The sequence below is a fragment of the Periplaneta americana genome, chromosome 16, assembly GCF_040183065.1.
Source record: "Periplaneta americana isolate PAMFEO1 chromosome 16, P.americana_PAMFEO1_priV1, whole genome shotgun sequence".
NCBI lineage: Eukaryota > Metazoa > Arthropoda > Insecta > Blattodea > Blattidae > Periplaneta > Periplaneta americana.
In genome coordinates this window covers 75,877,151-75,901,785 of record NC_091132.1, presented here as the reverse complement: position 1 = coordinate 75,901,785, position 24,635 = coordinate 75,877,151, and the positions used below count along the sequence as shown (strand labels likewise).

At 35.8% G+C, this 24,635-nt stretch overlaps 1 protein-coding gene across 2 annotated transcripts in view; it reads left to right on the top strand.

The window, feature by feature from the left end:
- Positions 1-24,635, top strand: part of Mtp (microsomal triacylglycerol transfer protein) — a 133,003-nt gene that overhangs the window by 10,259 nt on the left and 98,109 nt on the right. The window lies entirely within an intron of this gene.

Here is a 24,635-nt window from a genome sequence, read left to right as displayed (position 1 = left end):
AAAAAGTTGTATAGAACGTTTTAGTCTTAGTTTCACCTCTACAATGCACACCCAAAGTATTTACACGTAATAATGAATCACCCTTTATACACAGTACAGCAACGCATTTTTCTCATTGAAATATCTATTAAAGCAGAAGTTGTAGTTGTGACTCCGTAAGTTTCGGTGGACGTTTCGGTGGACGATGTTGTTAAATTATTTAATAAATTTTCTCATCCAGTGGCGGGTACTTGCGTTGGCGTCATTCACCGACTGGTTTCTATCTATGAGCGATGTGCTGAAGCTAGTTCTTTTTTTTCCGCCGTAGGCGTGGCCCTCGGTGCACTATGGGTGGCGAACTACATACTATCGCTTAACTGGAACAAGGTGGAATGCTCGTAGAGAAAACGAGAATACCCTCCGACAACCTACCAACACGCACAGTTCAATTCCACTTAGACCCACCGGGATTCGAATCCGGGTGACGAGAAACGGGTTACGTTCTCGATAAGAAAAATGTTGAACGAAGCGTGCTATAATAGCAAACACTGAATATTTGCGTGTGAGGATGGAATTAAGCCCCTAAAAGGTAAAAGATTTGAAATTTCTCAAGTTAACTCCTACAAGATGTCGGTGGTTCAAAAATTGAATCCAAATGAACCAGTAGCCAAAGCACGAGTTTCTCGATGGATGTTAGAATAAATCCACGACGGAATTGTTGACTCAGTGCTTCTTTTTTGTAGTGACGAAGCTTAATTTACAATTGTTCGGAGCTTTATGTGAAGAACAATTTGCAACCGTTTTCACAACTTCTCTTGTAGTAAGAAAAGTATTACACATTTTCAGTAAGATGGCACAACACACACACCGACGCATTCAATGAAAGCCCTGCGTGGAATTTTTGACGAGAGTAATAAATATAGACTGTAACCTGCACTGTCTCCAGATTTATCTATGTGTGACTCTTTATGGTGTATCCCCAAATAAAATGTATGATAACCTGTGTACTCTGTAGGCTCTCAAGGATTAAGTAACACGATTAATACGTAATATTAGTGAGGATGAGCTCCAATGAGTGTTTCAGAACTTCAAACGTAGCTGCAGTATTTGCCTAGAATATAATGGACATTTTCAACAACTGCTCTGAAATTTCGGTAAGATTCTCCCATATCCTTATTCGTTCATTCTTAGTTTTCTTCCCAAGGGCAAGTCTGTCATTGCAAACCAAGCATTCTCCAATGTTTTCTATGTTCTGCTTTCCTTTCTGACTTGCATACGATCTATCATCTGATACCTTCTTCTACCCCGAACTTTTCTTCCGTTCACCATTTCTTCCAGTGGATTCTTCAGTAGACAATTTCTTCTCAGCCAAGGACCCAGCCAATTCCTTTTTCTCTTCCTGATCAGTTTCAACATTATTCTTCTTCCATTATCTATTTCGTTAAATACTAAATAATTCACTAGTTGCAAGAGAGATCACTTGCCAGACTGTAGTGCCGTTAAACGACATGAATGTTATCCATGAGACCTGGCGATCTGCTTGCAGACTGTAGTGCCAAGAAACGGAAAGAGTGCCGGTGCCTTGGATTTGACTTGCTCTGTACAATCGAGAATATCCCTGGTAACATGATAAAGAACATAACTGTTTCAAACAGTGTGTTTTCTTTATGACGCTGATGTTTCGCGAAATAAAGTCATTTTGATTTTAACGAGGCACTATAAAATTGAGTTACAAATCTGACTCTTGTGAAACGAAGTTTGATGCACGTTGATGAAACAGGCTATTAATCTATCAGAAAACTAGATTTTCCTACGATAACTACCTTTTTTATCATGACAAGAGCATAAAATGACATTTAGTCGCCTTGACAGAAGCTATGACTGGAGGTCAGTGGAGCTCTCATGGTTCGACTTGTTACTATGATAATTCGGTTCTTATCAGTGAGCTGGGGTAAAGTTTAACAACGCAAGGACCTGTTCAAAGTTCCTAATTTAACCTCAATGGGATCCTCGATAGATCCCATGAGATTTGTGGTGGACAAAACTGTTCATGGAAAGCTTTCTTCACAACAAAATGTTTGTTTACCAAACTGTGTATTATTCTTCCAAGTTAGTGTATCAATCAGATAGTGATTTCATCAGAAAATTAAACACAGGTAATGAAATCGAGAAGTGTCAAGTAAGTTTCTACGTATAGAGGCTCAAATGGCATGTCCAACTACAAATTCAGCGGTCCCAAGTTCGATACTCAGAAGTTGAAGTGGATATTCGTGCCGTCCACAGAGACTCGATATGTGTATCTTGTACTGTGTTATCTTAAACGGCAACTTTGAAGTCTGCTGTTGGTTTAAAATCCTCAAAGGTGTGAATGGAACGGGCCGAAGGACCCCAATTCTAGAAGAGAATACGAGACAAGTTTTCGAGTACTAACCTTGACGCAAACAGTCGGTAGGAAACTCTATTAATGGATTATCCAAGTACGGCCGATTTTTTAAATTTCCGAAATAGATCTTGTTTTGTTTTTAAATTGTCAGTTTGGTGTCGTGTAATATTTTAAGAAAAGGCCCGGATTCCTGGTCTCAAAACTATTATTAATTTTTCTTTTTACATGGCCGGTTTGAAACTTGGCACCAGTCAAAATGACGGGCGATAGTGTGTTTAGTAGTAACTGTTTATAACATTCTTCTCAAAGATCTTTAAAGCTCAGGAATCCTACATCACAAAGATAAAATAAGAGCGTAGAACGTGGGAGTCATAGAATGAAAAGCTTTCGTCTAATAATTAATTATTTAAACCCATGGTACCCGGCAAAATGACGGGTCCGGTCCTCCTAGTGTTAATACTGTATACTACTACTTCTGTTATTATTATTATTATTATTATTATTATTATTATTATTATTATTATTATTATTATTATTATTATATCCTTCGAAGAGGTAGAAAATTCAAATATCTTGGAGCAACAGTAACAAATATAAATGACACTTGGAAGGAAATTAAAGGCAGAATAAATAAGGAAAATACCTGTTATTATTCGGTTGAGAAGCTTTTGTCATCTAGTCTGCTGTCGAAAAATCTGAAAGTTAGAATTTATAAAACAATTATATTACCGGTTGTTCTGTATGGTTGTGAAACTTGGACTCTCACTTTGAGAGAGGAACAGAGATTAAGAGTATTTGAGAATAAGGTTCTTAGGAAAATATTTGGGGCTGAGAGGGATGAAGTTACAGGAGAATGGAGAAAGTTACACAACGCAGAACTGTACGCATTGTATTCTTCACCTGACATAATTAGGAACATTAAATCCAGTCGTTTGAGATGGGTAGGGCATGTAGCACGTGTGGGCGAATCCAGAAATGCATATATAGGGTGTTAGTTGGGAGACCGGAGGGAAAAAGACCTGTGGGGAGGCCGAGACGTAGATGGGAGGATAATATCAAAATAGATTTGAGGGCGGTAGGATATGATGATAGAGAGTGGATTAATCTTGCACGGGATAGGTACCGATGGCGGGCTTATGTGAGGGCGGCAATGAATCTGCGGTTTCCTTAAAAGACATTTGTAAGTATTATTATTATTATTATTATTATTATTATTATTATTATTATTGTTATTCTCATTATATTGATATGAGACTTTGAATATAGTTTTGCCTAGGGCCTCGCAAATCCTAGCACCGCCACTGTGGGTGCTCTCCATTCAATCACTACTTGGGCAAACTTTACTGCAAAATACGTACCAGATGTTCCATTCATGAAAGTTAGGAATATTCACTTTTTTATTGCGCAACAAACACTTGGTCATTTGTACTTTGGTGATACATAAGGATAAATGAAAGTTGTAGAACAACTATTATTGCCTCTACTGGTATCACTATTCCAATCTCAGCCTGGAAGGGAAGTAGCCTACTGTAAACCAGCGTTGTATATCTATGCATCTGAGAGTTGACGGATGACGGACATAATTTGTCATGTTTCGCTCCGGAAATTTCGGCATCCACCTTGCATGGTTCTGTTCCATACAAATAATTGTGTACGAACAAGAGTTGGAAAGTTAACCTCGCTCTTTGAGGTATACTGTAGTATTACGAAATAGATTCAAATCAAAAGAGAAAAGACTAAAACATAAACAATGAGGAAAATGTTCGCAAATCAGGGGCATGAGTTGATAGGAGGAAGTGAAAAATAACACAGCTAAGCGCTTTCTGACTACCATGTACAGTCTTGGAAGTAATTGATGGTGTGACTCTTGGTGGTGAAAAAAATTTTATCGCACTTCTCATTTAAACTAAATTTTTTACCTGGCACTTGTTCTAGCTACTTAGGGACGACATACAACGAAACAGAACAAAATGATACTGCCTTAACTAGTGGTTCGTCCTCTGATCATGCGCAGTGCCTTTTTTCTAGGACTTCGAAAATGTCTTTGCGCCATCAATTATTTCTAAGACTGTACATAGCACTGTTAGAATTGAGGACGTTTGAAAGAAAACGACGAGAAAAATAATCAGACCTGAAGAACATGAACTGAAGCGGATACAGGAACTCATACTCATATTCTGGAGCTAGTACTGTTAAAATATATGTTTTAAATACAGCACTGAAGAGAAGTTTTACATCTGACAAACCTACAAGAGGCTGTAGAAAATTACAGTGAGGAGGTTTATGGCTTATATTTTGTGCTAAGTGTAGCTAGGATTGAGGATGTTCGTAACAAAACGTTAACAAAAAACGGCCAATGTGTCGATTCCTATTGTACAGTATATTCCGATACTAGGTTAGTAAATGTCCTATAACAGAGGCGAGAGAAAGTTTGAAAAAACGAGGCGCTTGTTTTATTTATTTCGTAATACGTAGCCTATTTTAGTTGTGTGTTAATTTTGAACTGAAAGTTTATAATTTTGTTAATGGTAATGTGTAATTTTCTAGATCGTGTTTTTATATACTGTATATTTTTGTTTTATTTGTTGCATACGACTGTCTTATGCATTGTTCAAATAAATAAAAAGCTATTAAAATATAAGAAATTAAATTGTAGAAATATTTTGTATGAAGGTTTTAAATTGAAAATATATTAGGGCCTATGGATTATATGAACAACAGTTTTGATGAAGTTGATAACGAAATTGAAGACGCTTTGAGAAAAAGATTGGAGGCATGTTTGCCTGTTAAATCTAGAGAAAGGTACAGTAGAGCGTCTCGTTTAGGCACAGTGAAAACGTAAACAAAGTGCAGGTAACATGTGGGGGGAGGACGAGCCGTACGATAAATACGAGCTATGCATAAGGTTTTAGTTACAACATTTATGGCGGAGCATTAATTTTTTTTTTATTATTTTGCTAATAATTGTAGCATAAAATATAATATAAACAGAAAAACTTTATCTCGCCTCTGAAAGAGTAGAACTCCCATTGAAATTATATTTTCCAAAAAACACACAAATTGCACAACGTTATCATATACACATTTTAACAAACAAGCAATTGTAACGTTGAAATAATTCAATATAACAAATCGAATTTTGCTACCTACATGATGTTGCTTTCAAGCAGCACGTTTTACGGTCATGAATTTCATTCTCTGTATAACTAGCATAATATCACAGTCTTCTGTAGCCGAATTAATAAAAGTACTGTATATTGGTCTGAAGTGACAACACTATTTCATAAACATGATTACAGTACTGTAGTTTTGTTAATTCGGCCACAGAATAGGATGATATTACGTTAGTCATACAGAGAATGAAATTCATGGCCGTAAAAATGCTTCTTGAAAGTAACATCATATAAGTAGCAAAATTTGATTTATTACCTTGAATTATTTCAACGTTATAATTGTTTCGATTATTATCTATACAGATATATTTATAGGACCAAAAATTAATCTTTACGTAGTTAAAATTGCTTGTTTATTAAAATGTGTATATGATAAATTGATAACGTTATGCAATTTGTGTTTTGTTTTGTGTTTTTTGGAAAATATTTCAATTAATGCTCCGCCATAAATATTGTAACTAACACCTTGTGCATCCGTCGTGTTTATCGTACGGCTCGTCCTCCCCGCACACGTTACCTGCACTTTGTTTACGTTTTCACTGTGCCTAAACGAGACGCTCTACTGTATGAGAAGGCATACAGTTCTCTTTTAAATGGCTTAATGATAAAAAAATTAAATATTAATGAGAAAACATTAGTTGGTTATTATATAAATAGGAGTAATAAGCCAAAGTCACCTGGTAGCTTGTAGAGAATTTACTTACAACACAGCTGTATTGTAAGTAATTTACTTACTGCACTGTTAATTCAAGCGTTTTCGTAGTAACCATTGAACGTGTTGAATCTTCAAGTTAGCCTACATTACATGCAACAATGATGGTAAGTATGCATAAAAAAGCATGATTGTGAAAAAATAATATATCACTATCTTTCCAATGTCTAAAATAGGATCTACTTCTCAACTAGTCAATGAAATACTTATCTGTGTCACAGAACAAAATGAATAAGCTTTTTTAACATACAATGTATTGTCACTAAAGCCTCGAATCCGTTTTAAATTTGACATGCACAGAGAATGGTTTTGTTGACTTCGCTGTGAAAGAGTTAAATGCTATGTAAATAACATTTACGTTACTGAACATTTCAAATGATAATTATTGTCCATAGCGTCCCTCTAGTGTTCATAAGTGTGGGACTGACTGAGAGCAGTAGGAACAAACAAAGCTGAGCCTCGGATAACTCGGTAATTGCTTCAATTGAAGCACTGCTCTCCCCTTCAGCCGACCTTGCGACTGCAGGAGGGAAGAACGATGACTAAACTGTCGGAAAATATACCAAACTCCACAGGACAAAGAAGATTAATAATTTTAAAAAGTACAAAATTGGCAACTCGGACCTATTTTTATTTACTTTGTAAGTTATAACATATCTTGAAGCTCCACGGGAACATATTTTATTTAAAATTTAAATTATGCTTTATTTAACAACGCTCGCAACTACCGAGGTTATATCAGCGTAGGCTGACCATATGTTCCCGATTTCCGAGGACAGTCCTCGGTTTTGAGTTGCTGTCCCCAGGAAGAAAATGTCCCCGTTTTTGTCCCCAGAAGTTTTGATTTTGTTTCAATGACATTTTACACGTAAATATTTAAGTGCTTACTTACTGGCTTTTAAGGACCCGGAGGTTCATTGCCGCCCTCACATAAGCCCGCCATTGGTCCCTATCCTGAGCAAGATTAATCCAGTCTCTACAATCATATCCCACCTCCCTCAAATCCATTTTAATATTATCTTCCCATCTACGTCTCGGCCTCCCCAAAGGTCTTTTCCCCTCTGGCCTCCCAACTAACACTATATTCATTTCTGGATTCGTCCATACGTGCTACATGCCCTGCCCATCTCAAACGTCTGGATTTAATGTTCCTAATTATGTCAGGTGAAGAATACAATGCGTGCAGCTCTGCGTTGTGTAACTTTCTCCATTCTCCTGTAACTTCATTCCTCTTAGCCCCAAATATTTTCCTAAGAACCTTATTCTCAAAAACCCTCAATCTCTGTTCCTCTCTCAAAGTGAGAGTCCAAGTTTCACAGCCATACAGAACAACCGGTAATATAGTTCTTTATAAATTCTAACTTTCAGATTTTTTGACAGCAGACTAGATGACAAAAGCTTCTCAACCGAATAATAACAGGCATTTCCCATATTTATTCTGCGTTTAATTTCCCCTCGAGTGTGATTTATATTTGTTATTGTTGCTTGTGATAAAACTGCTGCGATTCATGCACATTTCTGAACGGTTGTCAGTATGAGACAGAAGAACCAGCGAGCACAGTATGAGATATTTTGCACTTCTTTAAGAAGAACATACCATTTTTGTCTTCCTTCGCGTTGCGCGAAAGCGTTAGAACTGCCGCAGCATCCATTTTTAAGTAGTTCAAAAATGAGAAGTTTTGTGACAAACCAACAGGTGAAAATTGGTGTGATGTTTTTCAACATTTCAAAAAAAAATCTATTTCATTTGAAAATCTTCTCAAAATAGTGCCATTAATCATGTGTCTTTCAGTGAGTAATTCGTCAGTTGAAAGACTTTTCTCCACAATGAACTCAATCTGGACTGATGAAAAATCAAGAATGAAAACTGAAATAGCTTTGTTACAAGTGAAAACAAACTTTCATTTCTCATGTGAAGAACTTAGTGTGAGGCTGTATGGAAATGAACAGATCCTTAAAAAGATATATTCTTCAGACCAGTACTTGTAAAATGTGTATGTTAGAGTTCAGTGTGTACTGTACAATATTATGTAAAAGACTTCCATGCATGCGTCAGTACTGAAACTGAATTCTTAGTGGCCATAATTATATATAGAAGTTATGTGTGTTTATTCATTTAATTCAAAAAGTAAAGATACTCTACAAATTTAGTGTGCAAAGATCAATCATTGTATCTACTGTTACAAGTATTTTCTGCAACATTTCAACGGATATGACTAGATAAGTGTTTTTGGTTTTTCTTGAAATTGCTGATGTCCCCTGCTGGACCATAAAAAATCTGGTCAGCCTATATCAGCGTCGCTGGTGTGCCGGAATTTTGTCCCGCAGGGGTTCTTTTACATGCCAGTAAATCTATTGACATAAGCCTATCACATTTAATCACTCTTAAATTCCATCGACATGGGCCGAGATCGAATCCGCAACCTCGAGCGCAGAAGGCCAGCGCTATACCTACTTAATTTTTTATTATATTACCGCTACTTAAAATGAGAATATATTGGGACGTTGTGAAAATTGAATTCAGAAAAATTGAATGATTTTTCTATACTCTTGGGTGCTGGAGAGATTACAACAAGGTCGAAGAATGGTGTAAGACAGCGGTTCTCAACCTATTTTAATGGCTTACCACAATTTTTAACTTAGGAAATTTGCTGTACCACTAACCAAATTTATTATGGGAAAATGTCATATGTCACTCCCAGGTCATAATAATAGCAATAATTGATTGCTTTATTTAGGAGTGTTTAATTAATAAGCAGTTACTCTTTGAATTTATTCAATGAGTGTTCCATAAAATATGCAGAAAACTGTTATATACTTACATATTTTATGATAATTTACATTTTTATTTTAAATTTTAAGTACCAACCCGGATCACATAGGGTACCACCCAGCAGTGGCTCGTGTACCACCAGTCGTATGCGTACCATAGGTTAAGAACCACTTGTAAGGGAAATAAGCTTTGACGCAATCATCTACCTGTCGTTTTTACTCGTAGTTGCTGATCATTTCACAGTATACAGGTTCGTTTTTCAGCCATGTGTAAGTTGTTTCTTATTTAATTTAAATAAATCGTTGCATTGATTCAATAGCGTGTGGAAATTATCAATGTTACAATGAGTGTTTACTGAAAAACTCTGATATGTTACGTGCTTCTTTTTTATCCAATGGTAATAGCATTTATTTACCTTACAATCTCTGAATTTTCCAGCTGTAAAATATATTGTATCTATAGCCTTTGCACCTACTTTTGGAATGATTTTATTTCACATCTAGGGGTCTACACGGCATCTGCCGTGCATCTAAACGGTTCAAATTTTCTTTCAACTTTAAGTATTCAACCAATGCATGCAAGAGTGAACGAAACGCATTCAATTGTGCATGCTTTTTGCCACTAAAAATGAGAGCGCATGCGGCAATTGAAAGCTACTGATCGCCGGTGGGTATCTTGAGCGTATTTCGTTCAACAGTAGTATGTAGCGAGCAGCTGATTGTTTTAGGTGGCCGTGAATAAACTGAAAATTCTTTTGTTTGGTGAAAGTAGATCTTTTAAACTGAAAATTGCGGTAAGTACGATTAGCTTTATTGAAGATTATCTCAAATACGAATGCCTATGGAATATTTAACCACAATTTTGCGAATCAAGTAGGCCTAAGTATTGGATTGATATTTAATATTTATTAATTAATATATATACTAGTGAAGATGACGTTCAACACGGCGCACCGTGTACACAAAATCAGCATGCATCTCAATTATTGAATGTTCGTTTTCAACTTGATTCTTTCGATATTCTCCCCAGATTGAATGCGTAAACGCTTGGAAAATTGAACCGTGTAGATGCACCTTAACAGTCGGTTCATCCGAGAATGATTCAATTTAAATTTAAACATACTCATTCATAACTAATGTTGTGTTACTTAAAAATACAATAAGGATTTACTGACATGTTTAAACGACCTTGTTACCGTATGCTTTTATATACGAAAGAGTATTACATAAAACGGCACAGCTCGCATGTTCGCAAAATATTTTATTTCACAGGAAATATTATCGTAGGTAATATAACAAGAGATTTTCATTCTGAAACGAAAATCTCACATAATATAAGATCATTTCTCGAACATAATAATAAATAGTTAAAAATTAATCTTCATCTTTAGACCACTGTAAGCCATACTTAATCTACAAAAAAAGAACTTTAAATTCTCTGATTTCAAATTCTTTGCAGGTGTACATTCCACCTTGCTATTTTTTCTTCTATTGCGTTCCTAGACTCGCTCCTCTTAATTCATAATTTCTCCTATAATAGTTTCATACTGTTGAAGACTACTGGGTGTTCATTTCAAAGTGTGTCATGACGTCACTGTTGTTGGGTCACCGATTTGAAGCGAGTTTCAACTTATATGTTAGAGAAGTTGCCTATTATTTAAGGCGTTCTTCAATCTGAGCTTGAGAACGTGTACGGTATAACTTGAACGTCGTAGCAACAGATGGCGGTCTGTACAGTCTGTGTGCTACCAAAACCTCTTTCGAACTGTGTTTTGCGCCGGCAAGTCGTACGCAGGGTATTTGTTATCATCGGTTGCGTACGGTAACATTCCACAACACAAATCAAATGCTCCGTGTCCATGTTGACCGTCGAAGTTAATGTCAACAAATACGTAAGTAATCGTCTTAACCCTCTCCCCATATCCCGACAGTACGTATTTCCAAACAGTTCACATTCCAGCCACTACCGGCGTTACCGTACGTATCGGTACGTACTCTTCAGAATGAACGCCGTACTTGCTAGCCAACTTCTCTGCCTCTTAGATTATACACCTGAGCTGCGGAAGTGTAGGAAGATTGAATTCTCTAGGCTCATCAGCTAGCCACATGACGGCATACAGCGAGCCAAGACACATTTTGAACTGAACACCCAGTATAGCTATTACAGGAACACTATGAATTACATCAATATTTTATTGAACAACAGTAAAGGTATGAAAATCGAGAAAAATGTTTTATGACAGCATTTAATATCATGTAAATAAGAACAAATAATTATTAATTTTAATGTCAGTAAAAAAATAATTAAAATACAACTAGGCAAGTTTGTATAATTGTTTCGAGCGGTGTATTTTGGAGCTTCTATAAAATCGATTACAGTTGCTAGCAATCTGCTCATATGTTGAGCGCTTATTGTCCCTTAAGGGATTAGGTTGTCCTTCTGCTATGTGAGAAAAATACTTCTACGATTTAAAAAAAAAAAATTATTTATATATATTTTTTCAAAATCAAAATGTTGGCAGTTCACTGTGCAGTGATGAAGCGTTTCCCTCATAACTCATGAACTTGTTAATTTTGCTGAAACTCGTGTTTACAATATCATGCTTTTTCAACTACATTCCTTAATAAATATTTTTTTTATTTTGTGTTAGAAGAAAATACTGATATTTGACCATTTTTTAATTAATTTATTTTTTATCAGATAATCTATCAAAGATAGAGAAGTGATCTTGCATCATATTGTAGATATGACGTGCATAAATACACATAATAAATTTTATCACAGAATGTTGGATAGTTTTTGAGTTATGTGGAAAACGCTTCATCACTGCACAGTGAACTGAATTTTGAAAAGAAAAAAAGTGTAAATAACTTTTTTTAATCGTAAAAATATTTTAGTACAGTGTTTTACACATACTAATTTTCATTATTGTACAAGATAGAGTAATGGAGGAAAAAATGTTGAATATTTTCATAATTTTACTGCTGTACCTAATCATTTAAGAATATTATTATTTCATGATCAGTGTTAAAAATACAGTTTTAAAATTTAAAGTTCAAACAGAAATTTGTAAACTCATTTTTACATGGAAGTTTGAGAAATGATTATAACTCAAAGTGATATGTTATCGCAAATTATTACGCTATTGAACTGATTTATGTCGCTTCTCAACTTTGAACTTACAACCAACATAATATCTACATGCGAAGAGTAGCACTAAAGAAGGAAGTTCTTGACAAATATACTGTAATTCACCACCACCATAACTATACAGTAATTTGATTCCAAGAACTGGGCCGTTGATTTCAAGAATTGGGTCTTTTGACCATTTCTATAACTACCAGGATCCGGATCATTGGAAATCATCATTACTTCTTCTTCTTCTTCTTCTTCTTCTTTTTCTTCTATTAATAAGGTTTAGGCCTATTGAGCTGTCCCATCTTCTATATATATATATATATATAGAGAGAGAGAGAGAGAGAGAGAGAGAGAGAGAGTGAGTCTCTCCAGTAAGTTATTGGTCCTCCAGATTCTGTTCGTACTCTTACGAAAATGAACCAGCATGAGATTGTCACAAATAGGTCGCCTCTGGCTGTGTGATCAGCATTGCGGAAGTTCACCGTTTAATTGAAGGAATAACTAAAAGAAAATTGTATTTTCACGATATTTAAATGGACTATTGAAATATTACTAACATGAATGAAAATATTTGTATTTATATATGTATATGTACTTGGATATTCGGCTGACTTTGTGACAGACTTGGAGGAGTGGTAATTGATATGAAATGGAATGACTTTTGCTTTTCACTTTTTAAATGTTTCACCTTCCATTTCCCCATTGACAATGGCAATGAATCACCTCATAGTCTATCCGGCAACGCTTCAATACGACGTTAAATACCTTGGAAAGCAGCTAGTTTCTCCCATAGCAATCCGTTTTTCCTCGTTACTCTTCTGTATTAAACGCCTGGAATTGCAGACACTCCACACCTGTGCAGTAACGGTTAGCGCGTCTGCCCGCGAAACCAGGTGGCCCGGGTTCGATTCCCGGTCGGGGCAAGTTGCCTGGCTGAGGTTTTTCCGGGGTTTTCTCTCAAACCAATATGAGCAAATGCTGGGTAACTTTCGGTGCTGGACCCGGGACTCATTTCACCGGCATTATCACCTTCATCTCATTCAGACGAGAAATATTCTGAGATGTTGATAAAGCGTCGTAAAATAACCTACTTAAAACATTACAGGCAACTCGTTGGACACAACTCCACCTTTTGTTTCGGAACACTAAGGGGATAAATACTTTGTGAAAGCATTTATTCATTTGTTAAAGTACTCATTTATGCACACCGTTACGTCATCGAACATTCTGGGTTTCGAGTTTACCTTCCTTCTTAACTACTTGCAATGGAGCGTTTCACGAATGAAGATTTTGCAGTTAATCTATTTTGTTTATGGTGAAGCGCGTGCAGAATTGCCATGTTGAAGCGGCCTGAAGTACGAGTAGTTACATTTATAGCTCTATATTTCAGTGTCCTCACCATCAACAAAATTTTTAGTTCTTGGAATGACGCTATCCATCGAATGACAAGATGTGACGCTTTTATGTCAGAAAAAAAAACAATAATAAATAATATACGATTATGATGTCCTCTTAATATTTTACTTAATACAAGCAACTTTACCATGAAATCAAAAGTCATTACACAATCATATACGTCAGTACATGGACTGCACTTCATTAGTCATCATTTCTTTGGCTATCAGTATAAACAACTTTCACTTGTTTACACTTATTACTTCAAAATATATATAAATAGTAATTTATGTAATTAATGTTTATGATGAAGATTATATACGTGTTACAAGGTTTTATGCTATTTTAGCATTAAAATATGTAAAAGAAAACTATTATAAATTTATAAAATATGTTATGACGTAGTCGAGACATGAGTACTGGATTATGACGTATGGTTGCTAAGTAACCGTTTCTAAGACAATGTTATGTTGTTGTTGTTATCTAATGCCGGGCTTTGGCAACGAAGCCATTACGTTCTTGCTCTCCAATATTTCTCTGTGGTGGATCCATCAGGTAGAACTTCACAGGAGACAATGTTATGTTGTTGTTTTTGTTTTGAAGCTTTTTCTTACAGGTACGTTGTATCAAATTATGTTGTGAAGGCGGTGATGACGTCATGAAATATTAGTTGCTAGGTAACCTTTTCTGGAATTTAGGCGTCATAACAAGCTTGTTTTAATGCTAAGATTGTATAAAGGTATGTTTTTGTTTTTAACATTAAAGGTAAAAAGTTGTTTACAGATGATGCAAGAGCTATTTGTTACGTTTCGCGTGAATTAAAGTAGTTAAAAAAATTTAACTTCTGTCTGTTGGGCATGTAAATATGTGACGAAGGGGTAATCGGACCTCTTGAGTTAAAAAAAGATCAGTTTTGTCCTATTGGGTCACATTTCTGAGATAGTAGTAGGAATGTGCAAGATTTTTTTCGTTGTAATAATTTCTTAAGAAAATTGTAATATTGTGATATTGAAACAACAGTATCCCCTTAATTAACATTGTAGCTAATAAGGTTACCAAGGAAAATAAATTAATTTCAGTAGGGTAGCTCAGTTGGTAGAGCAGCTGGCTACGGACTGGAAGGTCCGGGGTTCGATCCCAGGTGGTGACAGGATTTTTTTCTCGTTGCCAAACTTTCAGAACGGCCCCGAGGTTCACTCAGCCTCCTATAAAATTGAGTACCGGCTCTTTCCCGGGGGTAAAAGGCGGTCAGAGCGTGGTGCCGACCACACCACCTCATTCTAGTGCCGAGGTCATGGAAAGCATGGGGCTCTACCTCCATGCCCCCCAAATGCCTTCATGGCATGTTACGGGGATACCTTTACCTTTTACCTTTTACCTTTTTTTACCTTTTATTTCAGTATATGCAAACATTGTATAATAAAAGAATAAGACATTATAGAAAAATTTAGTTTAATTTAAAATGCTTCTTTCTTTACTTTTTCATAGCGATAAATCCTAAGTTTCTCTTATGGTAAACCAGCAATGATCTACTACCACAGTCTAGTATATACAGTCACGAAGCTTGAGTTGTTGGGGGTACTAGGAACAATAGACTGTGCCGGTACTATTTCGTATTGTCTGTGATGAGGCGATAGTAGCGATCCTAGTGGTTAGCAACTATCTATGGATGCATATTTCCTACGTATTGAGCTTCGTGGCTGTATATACTGGACTGTGCTACTACCGTGATTTTCATATTTCTTACAATGGTTTTCCATTTTAGCAATGTCCTGATGGGAATGCTCTCATTGTTCATCGCATAGGACCCAGATTTGGTGGGATAGATTCTTAAGTGTGCGTACAGAAACTGAAGGTCAAATATATTAGTGCCAGTAGCGAAGCGTGACAAAAATTTTGGGTAAGCTGGGCTGAAGGCATGGTGATCTAGGCCGTGCTTTAAATCGCTAACAGGTAAACAAAACGTGGAAACGCTCCTGTTTTTAATTAACTAAATTCTAAATTGATCTTGTCCCTTCCTCGAAAATGTTTGGGAAAGCTCAGCTTACCCTCCCTACCCTAAAGCTTCGACTTAGTGCCACTTATTTTTATAACTTTCTAGAAGATTCTTTTAATAATTGAGCGTAATTTGGGACTTCGTGTTCCCAATAAATACAATATTGTCTCATTGAAAGATTCCTAGTCTGTATGTTTCACTTCATTCGGTTTACAATCGAGAAAGTTTCCTGTAAACAATTTTCTAATGTGCAAAAATGCCTTACTACTTTCCACAAGTTTAACAGCTATCTTTTTTTAATTGGTTATTTTACTACGCTTTATCAACTGCTATGATTATCTAGCGTCTGAGTAAGATGAAGTTGATAATGCCAGCGAAAATGAGTCCAGAGTTCAGCGTCAAAAGTCATCCAGCATTTGCTCTTAAGGGTTGAGGGGAACCCCCCCCCCCGGAGAAAACCCGTCAGCAACTTGTTCCAACCAGGATCTGAAACCGGGGTCCGCTCGTTTCACGGTCAGGCATGCTAACCGTTATTCCATAGCTGTGAACCGACAGCTCTCTTGACGAAACAAGAAGGAAATAGATGTCTCTCTCTGGACATTTTATATCCTCTATTTTACGTAAAAGAGGCGCAAGCAGGTCATCTCCATGAGGCAACGACTTTTGAGACAAATGGCATTGTGGGGCAAATAATTAAATGTTTAGTTTTTGCACTGAATTCAGACAACTTTGTGAGGAAAAAATGATAATCAGTGATGTAATCTTTTATTTCTCGCCAAATCATAAGAAACGGAAAAGATAGTTCTTTCTTTCTTATCACCACTCCAACAAAGTAAACATTTGGCATTGTAAAGAAACAATCCAGAAGACGAAAGCTTTTTCTTATTATTTTGGTACACAATAAATGATTTCGTTTTCATTTCTTTCAAACGACCGGTCAATAAAATAAGCTATTAACGAGAATATAATTAGTAATATGCGTAGAGATAGAATCCCAAAAGTCATGCTCCACTATCGTCCAAACGGGAAGAGATTTCTCGGTCGTCCAAAGAAGCGCTGGATTGAAAACTCAACTGTGAGATCGTAACAGGCCATATGGCCTAATACTTGAAGGGAAGAAGAAGACGAAGAAGAAGAAGAATTAGTAATATCAGAATACAAAACTGAATTATTTCGAACTCTTGAAACCTATAACAATATATTTTGTCCTCATTGTGCCACGTATTTTTAATGTGCAGTCTGGCAACCCGAGTGGTGTACAGTCCCCAAATCATTGATGGGTTCTTGAATAACTGTCTCCAAGTGTAGGAGTGCTCAAGCTTCTTTAGATGGATGATGTGGAACGTAAGCGTGGACATTACGACGCCTGTCACGTGAAGTGCAGCTCATCAACTTCCGCTACGCAGTTCTGGCTCTGCCAGAATCATATTTCATATTATGATCAAGTGTCTGTGTACTAACAATATTTCCGAAAGATTTCAGCAATTTTGCACGTGACCCGAGTGTGAGGAGCTCCCTGACCTCTGAGGTCAACTTGTGTTATCTGTAGTCATACGCAAGGTTCTACAAGGCCAGGCATATCATTGACCGACCGGTTTGACGTTGCTTTTATATATGAACTACGTTCAGTACATTTTTGTTACCCTCATATTTGTATCTCCCCCTCCGGCCCCTCCTCAACTTGAGATGTGTAAGGTCATTACTGGAGTCCAGATTCATACGCAGCATTAATTGTAACTTGAAAATTCTATAACACATATAAATGAATCGAGATTGTGATATCTCATAAAAATTAATCCCCAAACTGTTTTGACAAAAAAAAACTTTCGCATATTTTTTATGTTATAATCAGACCCCGGAGAAAGTATTGCTTACAGGGAAACGCGCGATGTAGTATAGCTAATGTTTATGAACCGAGGACTCTGCACGCATCACTGTACAGGTAGGAGTAGTGCCGGCGTAGCTTAGTACAACGCAGTCAAAAGCAATCGACACGGGTCTTCAGAATGCCGAGACCAAAAGTACGCAAGATAGAAACACTAAGGAAATATGTTCGTCAATAAAGTGTGTTTTCCATCCATGGTAATGAACTGTTTTGTGAAATGTGTCATGTGAAATTGGCAGCCGACAAGGCATGCAACGTTAAGAAGCATATAAATAGCAATAAGCATAAACGCGCATGTAAAAGACAACAGAATTTAAGCAAGGTGCAGCAGGAATCTCCTTCACAACTACTTGAACGAACATTTTATGAAGATATGTGTGACGCATTTATTGCTTCAAATATTCCGTTAAACAAATTAGAAAACGCGAAACTCCGTGGATTTTTTAGAAAAATACACTGGAAGACAAATTCCTAAAGAAGCGACACTGCGGAAGAAGTATGTGCAACATGGATATGAGAAATGTCTGCGTGAAGTGAAGTGAAGTGAAGTGAAGTGAAGTGAAGTGAAGTGAAGTGAAGTGAAGTGAAGTGAAGTGTAAATTACAAAATGAGAAGATATAGGTTTCTTTCTATTGAGGAAAGCATGGACTCCGTTGGACGTCACGTTGCAAATGTGGTCGTGAGTGCCCTTAGTGCGGAATGTTGCTGTAGACCCTATCTCTTATTGAGTGAAGTGTTAGAGAGGATTAATTATTCCACCATAATATGTGAACTTTTTGATAGTGCTATGGGGTTGCTATGGCCATCATGTGTGCAATTCGAAAATGTGTTACTATATGTTACAGATGCTGCAAGCTATATGAAGAAATCCGCTAAGTTTCTTGAAACACGTTATCCGAATATGATACACGTTACATGTCTTGCACATGCATATCATAGTTCATTGCAACGCATCAATACGTAATTAATATTATTACTAGTATGTCAAGTACAATGAAATATTTAGGTCTCTTAATGAGAATAAATTAGAATTGCACTTTGTAAGCTTCATAGCTAATCACTGGAAACTAGTCAAAAGGACGCACAAATAATGAAACTTTCATGTATTAATTCATTTCTCATGAACCAAACTGCACTACTGCCAGCGTCACGCTGTCTATCGTTATTTACCCCATCCCTCTCAAAGCAGATATGCTATGTTGCATACTAAGCTGATAGCAATACTTTTCCCGGGGCCTAGTTATAATGCAACAGTACATAGTTATTTTTATTTGCTTACATAATCTACATAATAATACATACTTCGTTTATGTTTTAATTATTATTTTTGTTTAATTACATTTTAAGTCCACAAAAATTAACACTGTAGTGTGGAAATAATTATAAATAATAATAATAATAATAATAATTATTATTATTATTATTATTATTATTATTATTATTATTATTATTATTATACATCACAAACATAATACGTTTATTATCTCACACTCTTCATTAAATAATAATAATAATAATAATAATAATAATAATAATTAAGTGCAGGAACAAGCACAGAACATAATTAATTTTGAAATATTTTAAGATATTATTCTCAGAAATAAAACCCATTGTTGACATGTTGTCGTCGTCGTCGAATGTGCCTCGTCTAACACTTGAGTCATTAGCAGTCTTGTTCTCCAATACTTAGAGGTTTTAGAATCTTCCTGTTTGACAGTGATGCAGTTGTTCAGGTGGTGTTCATCCATTTCTTCCTCCAGATGATTGCATAAGATGCACTTCGGTGGAGGGAAAATATTGATTTTGTAAAGGTGTTTTGCAAGACAGACGTGGCCTGTTATTAATCGAAAATATGCTACAGTTCTTTTTCATGGCAGGTCAGATATGACATTCTTTTTTTTTTTTTTTTCATTAAGCATTCCCATTTTTTTATTTTGGCTGCTGTTTGAAGTCTGTTATCATTCATAATTTTGGTTTTCAATTTTATGTGACGTTTTACTTTGGAGTAAGGACTCCTCATTTTGAAGCTTGGAAGTCAAAGATTTTCAAAAAATTGTAGTTTTCAGTGAAATGTCAATTTTCCTGCATAATTTTCCTATTTTCCAAAATCCATCTGTTGTCAGTTTTGAGAACTAATGGCTTTCCAGAATAAAACAAATCACACACACACTACAATGAGCAATAATACACGAAGGCCACGACCTGCAGGATTGCTGACATATTTAGAATAAATCGGAGCAAATTCTGTGACATCATAATGACGTGTCGATCTTCATTTGTACAATTTTTTTAACATACTCCCACATTGAAAAATCCACTGATCGTCCTGTCATTGTGACTTGCGTTTTCGCTTTTAAACTCAAAAACTGAAGATGGATAGGTTCAAGAAAAAGTATTTGGCATAAAAAAACCATTCAGAGGGAGTATGTTTCATTATTATGGAAGCAAATAACATTTAAAATGACTGGTATGCCTATTCTCCATTGAAAATAAATCTGAAAAATTTTTATTTGAACTTCTAATGAACTTAGTTTACAACATTTGCTGCACAAGTCACTAGTTTTCTACAGGGACATCATTTTATTTTTACTTCAATTTTTATTGTACCTGAGTTTTTGAATGTACTTCACTCCCACCCCTTCAACCGTCTTCCACACAGATCCAAGACCGCATATACAGTCATAGTAGCCACAGTACGTTCCAAAAATATGTTCGCATTTTTCAGTGACGAAAGAGCTTTTAATATCGAATCATTTTCGCACAGGTACTGTCGTCCATTTGCCTACGTAGTATCCCGGTTTCCCCAACCAGCTTTTATATTCGCCAACTAGTGGCTGGGCTGTCTTAGCTCTTTTCTGAGAACATTAATTTCTGTTAGGAAGTGGACGTGTACGTAATATTATACAACTGTTTAAAATAACTTAAATAAAAGGGCCTCGTTAAGTAATTAACTGTCACGTGATTTCCCTCCTTTCTACGACCCTACGACATAACCACTTGGACGGACAGTAGATATATGTCTGAGTAATTTTATCTTTTCGGGCAGAAGTGAAGATTGAATTTACAGTACGTAAGGTACTCTTTTATAGAGTAGGTACAGAATTATTTCAACATGAGGTATTAGTACGAAGAACTGGTAATTTGAATTAAGTACAATATGCTATAGTGCGATAATATGCACATTAGAACTCAAGCCTGTATCGAAATGTCTTTAAATATCCATATTATGATTATTTTTCAATTTAACTTCATTCTCTATATTGTACGCTAATGTGCTGTAGACAGTATAATATACACTGCATAATGAATACGTCCACATGGACAGCACAGTTCGTGAGTAAAAACACGCATTGTTAATACTGTACTGTATTTTGATTAAACAAAAACCTAATGAAAATGATTAAACTCAAAAGCGCAATATTTCCTAGTTTACATAAATGGATGAACTACTTTTCTTCCCTCCTATAGCTAGTAAAGTGATTTGTTTGTATATTACGTCAGTTCATCGAACTCCAGTCGTGGAAGGGGATAGCAAACGGCGTTGTTTCAGAGGTATAGGCAAGTTAATATTAAAAATGTTAGTAAAAATAAAATGATGTCCCTGTATATATTACTAGTGGCTTGTAGCAGCAACTGTTGTTTGATAGGTAGACATTGAAAACCACAATAAAATTCCTATACACAAAGTCCCACATTACCATGACCTTTAAAAAATCTAATACAGCTGTATTAATAACTCAAATGAAGATGAAGTACATTACGTGAACCACGGCCCACTGCACAACACTACTAAACGAACTGCAAGTTGTCCTACGGTTTACGCTTTACTGCGACGTTCGTACATATTTTTAAAATTTAAAGCTTTTTATGAACTTCGCTACAAACCATTTAGATTTTCCCGCAATATTAATATTATTAGCTTCCGATTCAGACATCACACAACCTCACAGGATGTATAGTTTTCATAAAATTAAATATGCAGATGACACAGTCATAATAGTAATATACGTTACAAGAGCGGTATGTTGACGTTTTCATGTTCGAGGAAAAGATTGAAAAAACGAAACGTAGTTGAGCTTTTTTAATTTCCGAGAACATGAAAACAAACATACCGCTCGTGTATCGTACATTATTTTGTGCGAAGATCGTTTATTACATACCTGAAAGACGAATTTCTAATTAGTTGCAATGAAATCTCAATCTTGGTTTCTGTTTAATGACGGCAACTTCGGAAGGCCAAAATATCTTTCTTGAACATTGTTGCTATAAAATGTTTTCTGTGTTTACTATACTCCAGCAGGCCGTGATATACTGTACGTATTTTTTCCCCCCAGTCTATAAATGCGAACTTAAAACAAACGGTAAGGTTATGTAATGATTTATTTTTCATTTTAATATTTTAACAATATTATTTATATAACATATTGCAGTAATAACATCGGCATCTGGAATCTTGTTGATTTTTTCACGGCTTCCTTAATGTTACTTGTATCAGGAATGCAAAAAGTTTCGTGGAGTAGTAGACTTTACTTAATTTTTGCAAATATTTAAAAACAATAATTAACATTGCAATTTAGATGAAATTGCTGTGGTAAGTTTCCAATTCATAATTATTACTATGTTAAACGTCTCTAAAAATAATATGTTAAAAGCCTAAAGCAGTAAAATGAATGTCGCGCTTAAGCGGAAGGAAGAGGGAAATTGTTATGTGTGTTACATTGGGAATACTGAATGTGGTATTTCACACTTACCGCGTATTGGTTCTGTGCGGAAAACAAGCAAATACGCACGATCTTGCACAAAGTAATCCTTTATACATACGTTGATTTTGAGGAATGGACACAGTTCAAGACATTTTAAAATCATTGTATGTAGTGTTTTCTTGACAGTCCGGGACAAGTACTTATATACCTGATAATGATAATGAACGGCCGGTACCAACTTCTCGAGGATCTATCTTAGGATAGATACTCGAGGAGCTGGTACCGGCGGCCGTTCATTGTCCTCAGTATACTATACATGACGACTAACTGCCGTATCAACGTGCTTCCTCCCAACTGTAAGGAACATGCCTAGATGTACTCTGCTTTTTGCGAAGGGTAGAACCTGCGGGCTCCTGTAGGTTCTTTATTGCAGCTATCACGATTTGGGCTAACTTCCTTGCCTTTATCTCCGTTGATTGTTGACTTTTTTTTAAGCAAAGATTTGTTCTGGACCAAAGCTAGATAGGACATTAAATCTGCATAGTTAACTGACGAACAAAGAATTCATCTAATAGGGTTCAAAAGCATGAAGAAAATTTATCAGGTATTTGAGTACTTGTCCCGGGCTGTCAATGATATACTGCATACAATGATTTTACGTACGTATTTCGTACCGAGGACGATGGAGGGATGAGTGTGCTGAGCAAGGGTTGAACAATTGTGGCGGTTGGTCATATGTGAAAGGGCTCAGGAATAACTTCATTATTTAAAGAATCTCAATAAATAAACAAATTGTGTCCCATCTGATTTATTTACAGTATCGTAGTAGTAGAAATAAATCTGTCTGTACGTGTACAAGGCATTTATTCGTAGGAATATATATTTTATTTCGAAAAATAGAGTACCTAAAGCATGTTACTGAAGGAAAATTAATTGAATCTTTCTGGCAAACAAAATTAAGGAAGTAAAAGAACTTACAGTTTTTTACCGATTAGAATATAACAAGACCTAATTCTTATTCGATCACAGTAAATAAATATTTAATATGGTTTGCACACTGCTTAAGTCGAAATGTACTAAAACAGTAGGATTAAAAATAACACATTTGTTTAATTAAAACAATTCGTGAATTTTTTTTTCGTTTTGATTTTGGCGGGTGTCATACTGACTTCTAATATCGTGAATACTTCAAACTTAAGTACTCTATTACAAAACGTTTTTTGTCTCTTCGAATAGTATAACAAAAATGTACACATTAAAATAATAAATTACATTAGAAAGCTGAAATTTTGTATAGACTTTCAGATCTCTAGCATGTTAATATCCCTTATGGATAGTACGCTTCGCGAGGTCGCTCGTGTGTGCGAGAGTCTCTACACTATGTGCAAATTTAAAACTATTTTTTCCACGTGGTATGTAATAATGAGTAAAGAAATAACTATGACCCTAAAACTTACGTCTCATACTTTGAAATATTGCTAAATGGTTCATTATAACGTCATAAAATGTTACATCAAATTATGCTGTAACTTTGTTGTACATTTTCAGTTTAAATATAAGCATATTCGTAATAATTTTTCTTATAGATTCACATACAAGTCCCCTTAAATTACTACTAATTACTACTCTACTATCGAGAGCTGAGAACGGAATATTGGCGAATCTGAACATATAATTTTGCTGCCATTCGTGGTCAAAGGGATTTTTACAAGCAGTAAATCTACTCAATTAGACCAACTGATTTACGTCTTTGTCCAATGGAAGCAGTACTTCGGATTATTTGTTCCTAAAAAGTAATTTACATTGAGATTGGTTTCAATCCGTGACACTCGGATTCAGACACAAGCATGTTAACCACTAGACCTCGGAGTCGGCCAAAAAAATATGCTTAAAATAAAATTTTAATTTTAATATAAGACTTCTGTTATTGGCCTTACGGAGTGTAATGGAACAAGAAGAAACACTAGTGGAACGATTAGAAAAGAGAACGTTGCAATGGTATGGCCATGTTCAGAGAATGCCAGAGGATAGATGGCCCAAACAGATACTGTCATGGTCTCCATATGGGAGGAAGAAAAGGCACCTGGAGAGGTGGAGTAGCCAGGGTAATGCAGGAGCGGAATTAGAAAGATGGCGACTGGCAGGACAGAAGACTTTGGAGGATGGCAGTAGGAGGCAACTCCTGAAAAGTATTGGCCTTAAAGTGATTTACTAAGAAGCCTTCAAAGTCATTGAACAAACGTTAGCTGCGAGCACTTGTGCGTTGTGTTTGTCTGACCGCTGACCTCGCTATCAACTACAAGCGGCCTAATTGCAGTCGGTCGCCCTCTGCCCTATTTCAATATTTAATATCGTAACATAACATAACAAAGGCACACTTCAGGTATAAACCAAAAGTATTATTATTATTATTATTATTATTATTATTATTATTATTATTATTATTGAGTTGTAATCAGAAGATGAGACGATACTAACGGATATGCTAGTGGAGCTAA